At 41.3% G+C, this 13,452-nt stretch overlaps 1 non-coding gene across 1 annotated transcript; it reads right to left on the bottom strand.

Annotated features, from left to right (window-relative positions):
- Positions 1-437: 437 nt before the first annotated feature.
- Positions 438-525, bottom strand: TRNAS-GCU (transfer RNA serine (anticodon GCU)). The gene has a single exon. It is a non-coding gene; the product is annotated as a tRNA-Ser (tRNA).
- Positions 526-13,452: the final 12,927 nt, after the last annotated feature.

Raw genomic sequence — 13,452 nt, forward strand, 5'->3', positions numbered from 1 at the left:
TATATATGTATGTCTTTGTACGTTGAGTTTTATCATCAAGAATTACTTGGCTATAAGCCTTTCAATACAATCTTCTACTCACAATTTATCAGTCGGTGACACCGTGACATAGAGAATTTAATACCTCTCTTGGGATTTGGATGATTAAAGATTATCTTATGTTTGTTGAGTAATATGTGAATGCATTGTCTCTCCCTGATTGGGTTTCGACTATTGGTAAAGCGGTCATACTTCCTTCACCTAAAAAAGAACTTGATTTAGCAGCTCTTTTCAAAAGTCTTGAATGCAAATAAAAAACATCTCCTGGGTACGCTTCACGGCCCGGCGGTCTTCGTAATAGAAGAGACATTTGTCGATAAGCTTGTGCTTGTTTGGAAAAAAGATTCGAACGAAAAAAAGATATATAATAAAGATCAATGTAAAATGTAACTGGAACATGGAAAGAGAGGGATTCGAACCCTCGGTACGAATAAATCGTACAACGGATTAGCAATCCGACGCTTTCGTCCACTAAGCCATCTCTCCCACTTGCAAATAAATATTAAATAAATTAGAAGATATCCGTCTTTTCGAACATGCGCTAAATTTCGTGTCGCAACCAATTATATAAAATAATCTTATGGAATACTTCTTCGAATTAATATTATGATAAAATTTTATACATTCCGTGTAAAGGAAATGCATAACATTTACGCAGAATTAATTACAAATGCGAGTAAATGTGATTAAATTACATAATTTTTAAAACAAAATTACACAATAAAATTACAGAAGGATTACAGTTAGATACGGGATCGAACATACAACGGAAATGAATTACATGTATTTTTGTTAATATTATTGTACCACAAATTCACAACATAATTTTTTAAAACTACAGGGTACAAAATTTTTTTTTTCAAAAAACAATAATGACGGCATATGTACTTGGAATATAAAACTCGGCATCTTAACTATCAGCCGCGCACACCGAAATTGGTAGGTGACAATGATAGGAAACCGAGTTAATATAGTCTTCAACAAGCATTTAAAGGTATTTTTAATTTTTTTTACTCTAAAAAAACAAATAAATAATTTTATTTTAATTTACAAGTGATTTGAAATTTTTTAGTAAAATTTTTTAATAAATAATTCACAATTGTTATAACAAATATTGTTTAAATAATAAAAACACGATAAGGTAAGTCGAAAAACTTTAAAATATGTTTTTTTTTTAGAAAAAATAATCCTCTCAGATCTGTATAGAAAGTTGTTCATCACCGAGGATTTATGTACTTGGAGCAAAAATTCTGGCAATTTAACTATCAGCCTCGCACTCCGAATTCGGAAGATGACAATGATAGGCTACCGAGTAATTTCTACTTCTACAAGTACGAATGATAGGCAATGTTATTATCATCATGATAAATACACTTGGACCGTCCAACCGTGAATTCCAAAACTGCATTAAATTCAGATAATCGGCTAATTCTGAGATAATAATCAGCTAATTCTGAGATAATGTCATATGCAGTTAAATATGGCATGGCAACAGTTATAGCAGTTTCAAAGAAGTGGAGTTAGAGGGGTAATGGTAGTAGTGGGGCATTTAGGGTTTAGTAAGAGGTTACATTGGCTTATATATAGAATTGCAAACATTCAGAGTATGTCACAAAAAACTCAATATTGATGCTTCTGCGAAACATTGATCAATCACGTGGGTTGTGTAACGGCACGAGACTAATTGTGACTGATCTGGGGGTACGCGTGATAAGATGTACTGTCTTAACTGGTAGTCATAAAGGTGATAGAGTGCATATTGCTCGACTAACACTTACTCCATCGGACACCAGTAGATTTCCGGTACGTTTCAGTAGAAGACAATTCCCCATAGCTGCTTGTTTTGCAATGACGATAAACAAGAGTCAAGGGCAGTCTTTATCTCAGGTCAGCATCTATCTTCCAAGATCAGTGTTTAGTCATGGCCAGCTTTATGTCGCACTTTCAAGGGTCACCCGAAAAGAAGGCTTGAAAATTTTAATTTGTGACTCAGATATGCGTACTTCTACTACGACTACTAATGTAGTGTATCATGAAATTTTTCAATTTTTAGAATAACTTGCATATGTTAAAGTTGATTATTAGATTATATTTCTTTTATCCGAATGTAAAGTTTTTTATGTATGCAATTTTTGTTTACAAGAGTAGATTACGTTATTTCCTTATAAACCAGTGCATTTGAACACATGTTTGTAACAAATTTAAACTTTAATTATGTACATCGTTGATTTAGACCAATTAGATAGGTACAATAGAAATGCAAAAACAAATATACATAAAAAAAGGGTGCTGATTTTCGCAGTACACATTTTACTCATCACAGTACACTATTGACAATTATACCCCTTTTATTTTCGCCCCAATTTATCTCTCTAATCTCTCACCCTAATCTATTCTCTCTAATTTCAAACATTCATTCCCCTCTAATTTCACAAAGCCACTATCTAGACGGTTGTCGTCAAGATTGGGAGACGGGATTAGCCGGCCAGCTAGGTTGTAGCCCCGTGGGTATTGAATTGGCAACTTTTTTCCACATTAAAAACATATTGATGCATTACATTTTTGGTCTAGTCTTCTGTTGATGTCATTGGTTTCATTAATAAAGCAGTGAACTCATGGCCAATTGTACTAACATGAATACCATATCTTATCCCTATTGAAGATGAGAATTGAGAAGCTATGTGTATTTTTGGTTGAGAAAGCTTTGAGTAAAAAAAATAGAAAATCAAACAAATTATTACGTGCAGTACAATAGTACATTGAAAAATAAAACACAACCAGACTATGTACTACGCTGGTATCACCGTCAAATTACACCAGCGCCGCTTTGCCATAAACCACCACCAACAAACCTCGCCATACCACACTAATTAGCCCTCATTTAATTTAGGCATAAACCCTAATTAAAAGAGAATAAGTAATAAGAACTCAATTTAATGTAGTGAGAGACGGTCTCTTAAGAGACTTTATGTTATTATTATAAGATTAATGGATCTAATATTTGCTCTTCATTCGAATAATCGTTCATAATTGAAATTTTTATGGGGGTTAAAGAAGGTTGAGGCTTCAAGGGAGGGTAGAGAGAAAATTGAGAGAATTAGGTTTGATGTTTGTTTAGTAAGGGTACACAAATGGAAAGTTTGGTGTAAAAAGTACTGTAATGAGTAAAAATCGTACTGCGAAAATAAATTTCGTAAAAATATTAATGAGATAGATGGACTTGTGAATAAGTAATGAATAGTCGGTTTTGCATAAACAAATTATAAGGGTCATTTTTTGTGTGTGTTTTATTTAAGAATAATCTGTATTGGATAATTTTAAGGGTAAATTGATAACTTATACCTAGTATAACTCAGTTTTTCAAATCTTATAACTCGAATAATTTTCTTTCAAAACTTATACCGAAAATCCTCTTTTTTTTTTTTATACTCAATACCAAATCTCACGAATTGTCCATTTTACCCTTACTATTTACTCATCACCACACTTTTGCCCACCCCATTAACTCATTAACCATCACATACTCCCATCACTGCCACTCACCAAGCTCCTCCCTCAGCGGGCACCACTCTGATGTTTGGCCGCCGCCATAAGTGTCCTCCGCCGGCGTCCGTGCCCAAGTTCCTTCCGACGACATCTCTGTCAACTTATTCACCCCATATTAAATCAAAGCTCTGTACCCGAACCACCAACCGTACGGCCCTAATCCAAGGAAACCCCCCTCCCCCACTAAAAAAACGGTGTTTTGAGGGTGGAGAATGGCGTTTTGGTGGTGGAGAAGTGTTTTTCTTGGGTAGGTAGTGTCGTAGTAGTGTTAAGAGTTTTAGGTTGGTGAGTTTAGATGGGGGTTTTGACAGTGATGTGACGGCGATGGAGCAGTTTGATGGGGATTGTGAAGGAGATGTGACGACGACAGCGTAGTGTAGGATGGGGGACGGGGGTCGTGAGTTTGTGGGCTGTGGGTAATGAATTGGGTGACATTAGGAGGGCGAGTCGGTCGGGGATAACATTTGCGGTGGTGGCAGCATGACACCGGTGATGGCGCAGACAGAGGAGGGGACAAGTCGTGGTGGTGGTGGGTATTTATATATGGTGGATGAGAGAGGGTGGTAAGGATTAATGGTGTGGGGAAAGACTGACGGTAGCTTAAACAATAAGGGCATAACCGTCAATTTAAGTCTGTTTTTGAGATTTGGTATTGAGTATAAAAAAATGAGGATTTTTGGTATAAGTTTAGAAAGAAAATTATTCGAGGTATAAGATTTGAAAAACTGACTTATAGTAGGTATAAGATATCGATTTACCCTAATTTTAATATTGATTTTTTTTTTTTGCATTGAATTAAATGAAAAGCGTACTATTTTTTTTTTTCAATTTGTCAATATTAGAAAACGGGTATGAATTTGTAGTTAATATAAGTTGTATGAATTTGTAGTTAATATAAACTGAGCTTATAGAAGCCGATCTGATTATAGGAACTGAACTGAACTTATAAAAACTAAACTAAACTCAACTTATAGGAGTTAAACTGAACGTAACTTATAAGAGCTGAACTTAACTTATAAGTTATAATAGCTGAACTTAACTTAACTTAGAGGTACTGAACTGAACTTATAAGAACTAAACTGAACTTATAAAAATTGAACTGAACTTAAAGTAAGGGAGTGACTCTAACTCTAAAAGAACAGAGCCTTATATATAGAATAAGATCAAAGAATTAGTGGTAAACTCATGTTCATCAGCTAGTCTATGAATTACACTAAAAAACATCACTTTAGAAATCAAGTTCAACACTTGACAACTTAAAATACGCAACTGACCAATGATTCAAGATCTCCTTCGACGTCACCTCTTGCGACTTCCAATATCAGTCCTTTGTTTTGCCTCCATATCAGCCGCGTGACACCTTCAATGCTGCCAACGTCAGTTGTACTGTGATTACTGCCACCATCACTATCTGTCTATGCTTCTTCACAATTGTGGTTGTATGACCCCGTGCCCGTGTCAATGTCTACAATCTAAAAAGGCGAAAATAGCACAAAAGAAAATCAAGTCAAAGCACTAAATAGCACAAACGACACATAGCCTGACAATTCCAAAGATGATCACTTTTAGAGTGTTGGTGATTTAAGAGTAACTAGTTTTAAATCCGTGCAAAATTGCACGAGTATGTATTTGGGCCAGAATGAATGTTTTTTTACGAAATTTATTTTCGCAGTACGATTTTTACTCATTATAGTACTTTTTACACCAAACTTTCCATTTGTGTACCCTTACTAAACAAACATCAAACCTAATTCTCTCAATTTTCTCTCTACCCTCCCTTGAAGCCTCAACCTTCTTTAACCCCCATAAAAATTTCAAGGGTGCTGATTTTCGCAGTACACATTTTACTCATCACAGTACACTATTGACAATTATACCCCTTTTATTTTCGCCCCAATTTATCTCTCTAATCTCTCACCCTAATCTATTCTCTCTAATTTCAAACATTCATTCCCCTCTAATTTCACAAAGCCAATATCTAGACGGTTGTCGTCAAGATTGGGAGACGGGATTAGCCGGCCAGCTAGGTTGTAGCCCCGTGGGTATTGAATCGGCAACTTTTTTCCACATTAAAAACATATTGATGCATTACATTTTTGGTCTAGTCTTATGTTGATGTCATTGGTTTCATTAATAAAGCAGTGAACTCATGGCCAATTGTACTAACATGAATACCATATCTTATCCCTATTGAAGATGAGAATTGAGAAGCTATGTGTATTTTTGGTTGAGAAAGCTTTGAGTAAAAAAAATAGAAAATCAAACAAATTATTACGTGCAGTACAATAGTACATTGAAAAATAAAACACAACCAGACTATGTACTACGCAAACATACCAATACAAAATTTGGGAACACTTAGTGAGATGAGAGAGAAAACAAAAACAAAAACAGACTAAATCATGAGCGATCTCCAACCACAGCAACCACCAGCAATCCACCTAGAACCACCGCCTAACGCACATGCAAACCCCTCCCCTAGTTCACCTTCAACTGCGCCGACTGTCCATGAGATTCTGGACAATGATCCCTCGCCTTCTAACCGGGTACTCTCTCCGACTCCAATCCCCCGCTCCACCACCACTACCACCGGTACCGTCGTCCCACCAAACAAACTCCTTCCCTCAACCTACAAATCCGCCTTAACCTCCTCTATCATCCCCCCCTTTAACCATCAGAACCCCGTCCCCCCTTTTTGTAACCCATCGGGAAAACCCGATTCCGATTCGATTTCGATTGAATTACCAGCTGACCTGCTCAATTCAATTCATTCACCTTGGAAAAACTCCCTCATCATCAAAGTTATGGGCAAGTCCATTGAATCTGGGCACTTCGCAAACACCCTTCGGATTTTGTGGAAACTCGACGGAAAAATCAATCTAATTGGTTTGGGTAAAGGGTTTTACTCTTGCAAACTAGAGAGGATTTATGCCTTAAACTCAATTAAAATGAACGGACCTTGGTTCGTCCATGGCCACTACCTCCATGTTCAAGACTGGGCTCCGGATTTTCGCCCCTCCTTCGCAACCATCTCGTCTATTCCAACTTGGATTGTTCTACCGGAGTTGCCGATCGAGTACCACCGCATTGACGTCCTCCACGCAATTGGAGACAAACTTGGTGGGTTCATTAAATTCGACAACAATGGAATGAAAAATAAAAACGCCAGGTTCGCAAGAATCTCTGTCTACCTCGATCAAACTTCGCCACCGCCGTCAAAGGTCTGGATTGGTTCCCTGTGCCAGGAGGTAAAAATTGATGATAAACAAATTATTTGCTCCTTTTGCAAATCTTTCTGTTATGGGAAGTGTCCTGATTCGTCTGGCCCCTGCATCCCTGACCCCAGACCGGTTAATCAACCGGAGAAATGTAAAATGAGTCCTCCTGTGGATGTTGACCAACACGCCACTTCCAAGGCTACCCCTTTGACTGACCCAAAAAACAACAATGATAACTGGACTATTATCCCTTATAAGAATAAAGCTCTTGTGCCAAACGTACCGCAGAATAAAGTTATTGCCCCATTCCCAGCTATTGTCAACTCCTTTGATATTTTTAAAATCACCCCTACCCCACCCTCTTGTCCTTCCCCTTTATCCTTTCTGAAAAAGAATCCCCTGGATACTATCCTTCTTAATACTCTTCTTTCTATCCCCCACCCACCTGTTACCTCCCCTTCCCTTTACCTCCTTGGGAAAACAAATTCAACCCTCCTTCACTCTCCTTCTACACCCCCCCTCTCCACCTGGCAAAAAAAAAATAAAACCACCAGGGCACCAAACTATGAACCGCAAAACACCCACCCCCTCTCGTCTTTTCATTCCCTCTACCAGGCCACCAACACCACTCCTGTTCAAGGACCCCCCTCGATATCCACCACCACCTGTCATCCTTTTTCCTATAAATCCAAAAACAACCTCCCTGGCTTACTTCCAACTCGCACCTCTAACCCTTCCAGAGATCCCAATCAACACAATAACATACCTGTTAGGTCCTCTGCTAGACTCGCCTCCAATCTGCGAGCTCTTCATCCGCCAGCTCCTAGCCCATCCTCGCTCCCCCCCCACCAGAAACTCTAAACCTAAAAATGGTAGATCCGTTCTCTCTCGAGCGCCGTCTAACTCCTGCTCACCTACCAGACTTCAGCGATCTCGAAGGACTGCCACTCGTGCTATGCTGCATCCTCCAATGGCTGATTCGCCAGGAGCAACCAACTTGCCCACCTCTGGTTTTTCCGCAAGAGCTGAGCTTTCTCATAGACCCCTCTCCCATCTTACCTCGATTGAGAAGGGCCTTTCCATTGAGTTTAACTTCCAAGAAGCTCCAAGTGGCCAGCTTCTCAAATGGGGTGGTTCTGATTCATACCACCTTGAAATTGAAAGAGTTGGACATGAGGGTAGAATGGAAAGACTACCGCTTTGTGGGTCCACGGACCATACTTGCATCCTTCCTGGGAAAAGCGGAACGGGACGTCCTCGGGGAAGGTCCAAATCCGCTGGCGGCAGATCAAACTGACCTCATTGACTCCTTCCTTATCCACTGTAACATGAAGATCATTTTCTGGAATTGTAGAGGGATCGCTAGGCCTTCCTTTAAACCCCACATCACCTACCTCATCAATGCCCATAAACCTGACATTTTTATTCTCTCGGAAACTAGAGTCGCGGGTCAGAACGCGATTGACATTGTGCAGAATCTCCCTTTCGATTCCTCTGACATCGTTGATCCCATTGGCTTCTCCGGTGGTATTATGATCCTTTGGAATGCTAGGGACGTCTCGGTCACGACTGTGAACAAGGGAGGCCAGCTCATTAATGAGGTGGTTCAGGTAACCTCTACAAATATCACCTTTTTTCTTACTGCTATTTATGCTAGTCCTAAGTTCAGATTTCGGAAACTTCTGTGGGATTCTCTCATTGACCTTGCTGACAACTTGTCTCTGCCCTGGACCTGTCTAGGTGATTTCAATGAAGTTTCGCCTGCCTCCGAAAAATTCGGTGGCAGGAGTGTTAATCTCAACAGAGTCAACCTGTTTAATGATACCATGAATATGTGTAACCTCTTGGACTTGGGATTCACTGGTCCCAAGTTTACCTGGACTAACCATAGACGGACCAACCCTATCTTAGAACGCCTAGACCGGGTTTGGGTTAACCATGCTTGGCTTGACACCTTTCCAAACTCCCACAACAATCACCTCATCCGCCTCTCATCTGACCACTGCCCCATCCTCCTGGACACCATCATCACCACCCCCACCTCCCCCCCTCCGACTTTCAAGTTTGAATCTTTATGGCTTCGTGAGCCATCCTTCCACCCCTTTGTCTTCACCACCTGGTGCGGACTCGACGGGACCCTTCCTACCAAACTTGGACTCCTTAGCACACACCTCTCAACCTGGGCCTCTACCACTATAGGGAAACTATCCAAGGAAAAAAAATCCCTTATCAACCGCCTCAAAGGAACTCAAGCTCAACTTTGCCTCCACCCAAACTCATCCTTCCTCCAGAACCTGAATGACTCTCTTTCTCTTTCCCTTAATCATGTTCTCGACCTTGAGTGTGCTTACTGGAAAGACCGCTCTCGTATCAGCTGGCTTAATGATGGAGACCGCAACACAGCCTTCTTTCATAAATCCGTTACTATCCGTCGTGTCTATAACCGCATCCTTTCCTTGACTGATGACGTCGGAATCAATTATAACTCGCCGGCTGAGCTCACTAAACACATCACCTCCTTATTTCTCCACTTATACACATCCCAAAAGGACTTTTGCACTAGACCTGCCCCTGTGACCTGCCCCACCTTCCACTGCTGCACCAAACCCTCTTTGGAGGAAATCCACACCGCTCTCTTTTCCTTAGGATCTGGTAAAGCCCCGGGGCCCGACGGGTTTCATGCTGGTTTCTTCAAAAATTGTTGGAGTACCATTTCTCCTGACCTCATTCCCTTCATCTTAAATATTTTTGACACCCTTTCCATTCCCCCTGCCATCAATGCTACCACAATCTCCCTCATTCCCAAAGTCCTCTCCCCAAGCTCCATTAAACAATTTCGGCCAATTAGCCTTTGTAACACGGTTTATAAGGTCATCACCAAGATCATTGTTAACCGCCTCAAACCCATCATGCCCCTCTTAATCTCTCCTAACCAAGGGAGTTCTATCCCTGGGCGGGGCACCGACTCTCATTATATTATTGCCTCTGAGATCATTTATTCCATGGGTGCATCCAGATGCAAGAAAGGTTGGTTTCCCCTTAAACTCGACTTAGAAAAAGCCTTTGACCGGCTTGAGTGGGATTTCATACGCTCTTGCCTTTCTGACTCCAAGTTTGACAATGACACAATCTCGCTCATCATGAACTGTGTCACCAATGTCACCTCCTCTGTTACCTTAAATGGTTCTCATACCCCCCTTTTCTCCCCTCTAGGGGTCTCCGCCAAGGTGATCCCCTCTCCCCCTACCTTTTCATCCTCTGCATGGAGGCCCTCTCCGAATCCATTCACTCATCTTGTGCTGACTCTTCCTGGACTCCTTTCCCACTTGGAAAAGGAGGGGCACCTTCTCTCACCTTCTCTTCGCAGATGACCTCCTTCTCTTTGGACGGGCTTCTGAAAGCAATCTTTGTGCCCTTCAGGACGTCCTCCTCCAATTTTGCTCGGCTTCGGGCCAAAAAATTAATACTTCCAAGAGCAAGCTTTTCTTCTCCAAAAAGACCCACCCACATAACATTTCCCTTTTTGAAGACTCCCTTGGCATTAAGAAAGCCTCTAGCCTTGGAACTTACCTTGGGTTCCCTCTCCTCCCCCGAAAGCCCAACAAATCTGACCTCCAGCCTATCATTGATCAGATTAGTGCAAAACTTGCCAATTGGAAGACGCGCTTCCTCTCTCGCCCTGCTAGACTCTGCCTCATCAAATCCACCCTTAATGCCATCCCATCCCATCTCATGCAATGTCTCCACCTCCCCTCCTCTATCTCTTCTCTCATCGATAAAACCAATAGATCCTTCCTTTGGTCTAGCCTCTCCTCCCGCAAACTCCACCTCTCGAACTGGGACCTTGTTACAAAATCACAGGCTAATGGCGGACTTGGAATTAAAAAAGCCCAACCTCTCAATGCTGCCCATTCTACCAAACTTGCTTGGAAGATTTTCTGTCTCAAAGGCAACTTCACCTCCATTGCCTTGCATAGTAAATATCTTCACACTGATCCTACCCATCCCTCCTTTAGGCGTGGATCTCACATTTGGAGGGGCATTGGCATCGGTTGGTCTCTTCTCCAACCCTCCCTCACTTGGTCCATTGGCGATGGTTCCACCATCCGCCTTTGGCACGACAATTGGTCCCCTCTCGGACCCTTAAGAAATTGCCTTCATGGACCCCTCTCCCCCTCCTCCGACACCGACTTGATGTGCACTATTATCAACAACGGTCAGTGGGACCTTGACTCTCTTGAATATGACCTCCCTCCCTTTATCACAAAAACCATCCTCTCTATCCCCCTCCCCTCCACCCCTCTTCCTGACCTCATTTCTTCGTCCTTCGCCTCCAAGAACAAATTCTCAATTGGGGCTTCTTATAATCACATCCTTGGTGACCCGCATCATCCTCTGCCCCCGCTTGACATGAGCTGGATGTGGGACATTCCATCCCAACCCCGTATCAAACTCTTCATTTGGCTGTCCTGGTGGGACAAATTACCTCATAACCTCACTCTATACAAAAGACGTGTCATCCATTCACCACATTGCACAGCTTGCCATAGCCCTTCGTTAGAAGAAAATACACTTCACATCCTCCGTGATTGCACCCATGCCCTTTCTGTTTGGGATAATTACACCCTCCCCCATAATTTCTACTACCTCCCCCTCCAACCTTGGATTAAAGAAAATTGCACTTCTACTAACAAATCTTGGGTTACGCTCTTCTCCTTCCTCACTTGGCGCCTCTGGCTCAGGCGAAATGACTTCGTCTTCTCGGGTTCTAACCTCCCTATTGACTCCAATTGGATCACTCACTCATCCTCCCTTGCCTCTCATTGGAGCGCTGCCCAATGCACTTACACCTGTGTTTCCAGCCCTCTTTGCTCGCACTCGGGTCTGCCAATCCAGACCCCTACTTCTTCTCAACCTACTTCCCACCCGCACACCACACACCACCAGTCCACCCCCCTTTTAACCCTCTGTCCAGCACCTGCCACCACTTTTTACCCAAACCGTTGGGCCCCTCCTCCGCCTAGTTGGTCTAAGATCAACGTCGATGCGGCCTTTTGTCCTTCTTCCTCCTTAGCTGGTCTCGCGTGTGTCTCTCGTTCCCCTCTAGGTGTTTGGATAAAAGGTTGGTCCATCATAAAGTTAGCCCCTAACCCCTTCATCTCCGAACTTCTTGCGATTAAGAATGGTCTTAGCTTTGCAGCCTCAAACATTGGAAATTTTATTGTCAGTTCTGATTGTTCACTTGCGGTAAATGCGATTTTGGGAAACTCGGCTCCTTGTGGGCCCTACACTAACATCATTTTGGAGTGCAGGGATCTCTCAAAAGCCTCACCTTCAACGATCATTATCTATGAGAAAAGATCGACTAACCATGTTGCGGATGCCGTCTCCAAGTTTGCTTTACATGACTCGAGCTCTAATGGGGGCGTCTTTAGCTGGGATGTAGCACCACCTACTTTTGTTTATCTTTGTATAATTTGGATCTTGCTCATGTTTGTACTCCTTTATCCCCGGACCCTCCCCCCTAATTTGTATTGAACCTTCTTGTGTTTAATGTTATCGTTCATTCTCATAAAAAAAAAAAAGACTATGTACTACGCTGGTATCACCGTCAAATTACACCAGCGCCGCTTTGCCATAAACCACCACCAACAAACCTCACCATACCACACTAATTAGCCCTCATTTAATTTAGGCATAAACCCTAATTAAAAGAGAATAAGTAATAAGAACTCAATTTAATGTAGTGAGAGACGGTGTCTTAAGAGACTTTATGTTATTATTATAAGATTAATGGATTTAATATTTGCTCTTCGTTCGAATAATCGTTCATAATTGAAATTTTTATGGGGGTTAAAGAAGGTTGAGGCTTCAAGGGAGGGTAGAGAGAAAATTGAGAGAATTAGGTTTGATGTTTGTTTAGTAAGGGTACACAAATGGAAAGTTTGGTGTAAAAAGTACTGTAATGAGTAAAAATCGTACTGCGAAAATAAATTTCGAATTTTCAATTATGAACGATTATTCGAACGAAGAGCAAATATTAAATCCATTAATCTTATAATAATAACATAAAGTCTCTTAAGAGACCGTCTCTCACTACATTAAATTGAGTTCTTATTACTTATTCTCTTTTAATTAGGGTTTATGCCTAAACTAAATGAGGGCTAATTAGTGTGGTATGGTGAGGTTTGTTGGTGGTGGTTTATGGCAAAGCGGCGCTAGTGTAATTTGACGGTGATACCAGCGCAGTACATAGTCTGGTTGTGTTTTATTTTTCAATGTACTATTGTACTGCACGTAATAATTTGTTTGATTTTCTATTTTTTTTACTCAAAGCTTTCTCAACCAAAAATACACATAGCTTCTCAATTCTCATCTTCAATAGGGATAAGATATGGTATTCATGTTAGTACAATTGGCCATGAGTTCACTGCTTTATTAATGAAACCAATGACATCAACAGAAGACTAGACCAAAAATGTAATGCATCAATATGTTTTTAATGTGGAAAAAAGTTGCCGATTCAATACCCACGGGGCTACAACCTAGCTGGCCGGCTAATCCCGTCTCCCAATCTTGACGACAACCGTCTAGATAGTGGCTTTGTGAAATTAGAGGGGAATGAATGTTTGAAATTAGAGAGAATAGA

Source organism: Silene latifolia, chromosome 10, assembly GCF_048544455.1.
Source record: "Silene latifolia isolate original U9 population chromosome 10, ASM4854445v1, whole genome shotgun sequence".
Taxonomy (NCBI): Eukaryota; Viridiplantae; Streptophyta; class Magnoliopsida; order Caryophyllales; family Caryophyllaceae; genus Silene; species Silene latifolia.